Here is a 2,688-nt window from a genome sequence, read left to right as displayed (position 1 = left end):
AAAAAAAAAAAAAAAAAAAAGAACCAACTCTTAGTTTCATTGATCCTTTTTTTCCTCTCCATTTCATTTGTTTCTGCTCTGATGTTTTTATAGTTCCTTTAGGTATAAAGTTAGGTTGTTTGTATGAGATTTTTCTTGTTTGCTGAGGTTAGCTTGTATCACTATAAACTTTCCCCTTAGAACTGTCTATGTTATATAGACTTCGGATTGCTATGTTTTCATTTTCACTTGTCTGTAGGTACTTTGTGATTTCCTCTTTGATTTCTTCATTAATCCATTAGTCACTTGAGCTGATTTTCTCTATCCTTGATGATCGTTATCTGAATACAGTTGTAAAAAATAGTTAACTCTCCAAATACTTTTTCTGGATTCATGGTACAGTTTCATACCTTCTTCTATGGTCAAGAAGAGAGAGTTCAAGCTCAGGAACCATATGGAAATTTAATTTTTTAATGTTTGTAATCATCATGTATTTATATTTTATGCTCTACCTTTTTTTTTCATTTAATAGTATTTCAAATGAAACTTTCTAGTTATTGGAACTTCTGGATTGGTGAACACATCAAGGTGCTGGGAGAACCATGTGTTTAGAGAGGGCATGGAAACTGCCCTCTCTCACCCCATACTGTGCCCTATGCATGTCTTCCATTTGTCTATCCTTGAGTGGTATCCTTTGTAATAAACCAGTAATAGTAAGAATGTTGTTTCCTGAGTTGTTCTAGTGAATTATTGAAACTTAGAGAGGTATTTGTAGGAACCCCCCAATTTGTAGACAATTTAGATAGAATTGTGGGTACCCTGACCACCCATTTGTAACTAATGTCTGAATTATGGGACTAAACCCTTAAACCTGCGGTTTCTGATGCTAACTCAGGTGGTTAGTGTCAGAATTATATTGAATTGTAAGACACCTAATTGGTGTTAGAGAAACAGAATTGGTTGTTGGTGAGGAAAAAAAACCCACACATTTGGTATGAGAAGTATTATGAGTTAAATCACTTCTTTCATTGTATGAAGAAAATATGGTATTTGCTAAAACAGTCTTTGCTCAGTGAAACATGGTTTGGGAAGAGGGAAAAATGAAAGAATTGGGTATGAGGAACATTTAATCCCTGGTGGTCACATGGTCACCCACAGTATGGAGCAGCTGCTGTGCTAGGATAAGTTATTGATACTAACAGTAAAAGTTAATAATTCATGGGGAGTTGGTCCACTAGATACATAGGAAATACAAACTAATAAGAAAAAAAAAGTCAAATACACAGTCCTTTGGTTATTACTACCTGTAAAGACTAAAATGAAATTAAAAGAGTGCTGAATCAGAACTTGATGCTGAACCAAACTCAGATATCTATCAGTCTGAGGTTCAGCCTCTAGACTCAAAGCTACTCCCAAAAGGAAGGATCGATTATGTGGGGAAACAGAGCAACTCTAATACCTCTGGTCACCATGGAGGTGGTCCACATTGGCGGAGGGCAAAATCAAGAAACTATTGAACAAGAGGGTATAGTATGAAGAATCTGCCTTATTTTGTGGATTGGTGTATCAGCTCCCTGTAGAACCATTAGTAGAATGGATTACGAGAATAATTTAGGGGCACTGTCTTTGGTTTTGAAGGTTGCAAAGTGGAAGAGCATGTTTAGGTTGATGTAGGACCTACAGCTCACTATGGAACAATCACAGATGGCTACACAAGATCCAGAAATGTTGTAGGTTTTTCCCAAGGAAACAGTCTGGTGAATGAAAGCCAACATAAATTCTGTCTACCCTGAGAAGGGAGGCTATCTGACTCTCCCTATAAATTCCAAATGAACATCACACATGAGGCAGCTCGTATGTTCTGATGCAAGCTGTGTGGGACTGGCTTTATGATAACTGGTATGTTCACCTGCTGAATATGCCCATGTTAATATAAAACAATAAGACAGCAGAAAAATGGGTTTGTTTGGGAACACCAAAGAACTTCAATTCTGGACATAAAATCCTTGATGAAGCACCAAGTCTTGAGAAAAAGAAAAAAAAAATTTTTTTTTTTTTTTTTAATACAGGAAAAGGGGGAGTTGGGAACAGCTGTTGCAGATAGAGTCCATTGGTAGACTTGCCTGGTGGTCCAGTGGTTGAAACTCTGCCTGCCGATGCAGGGGACACAAATTCGATCCCTGCTCCAGGAAGACTCCACAGGGCAAGTGGAACCAAGCCCACGCACCACAGCTACTGAGCCTCAGTGCTCTGCAACCAGAGAAGCCACTGTGAAGAGAAACCCCACCTGCCTCAACAAACAGCGAAGAGTAGCCCCTGCTAGCCGCAACTAGAGAAAGTCCCCACGCAGCAACACAGACCCCAGCACAGCCAAAAATAAATAAACAAAAGACTTGACCATCAGGGATTTAAAAACAAAAAAAAGAGCCCATTGGAGGAACAGGGAAGTTCCAAATATAGAGGCTTTTCATTGGCTGAGTTATGACAAGCTCTCATTGACTGGGCTGTTGCTGGGCAAGGAGAGATTCTTCCTCCTCTCACTTGGTGTAAAGTATTAACCTTTTTCCCATTGGATATACAAGGGTAATATCTCTTCCTATAGGGCCTACAATTGACTTCAGGTGCTAGTGCCTGAGAGCTCCCCCTTCTGGCCTCCTGACTCCATTTTAAATGAGGGTTCTGTTTATTAATTTTCAACCTGTTACCCAG

This window comes from Bison bison, unplaced genomic scaffold (genome assembly GCF_000754665.1).
Source record: "Bison bison bison isolate TAMUID 2011002044 unplaced genomic scaffold, Bison_UMD1.0 scf7180017864317, whole genome shotgun sequence".
Taxonomy (NCBI): Eukaryota; Metazoa; Chordata; class Mammalia; order Artiodactyla; family Bovidae; genus Bison; species Bison bison.
The sequence above is the reverse complement of the archived record's forward strand: the minus strand, read 5'-3'. Positions refer to the sequence as shown.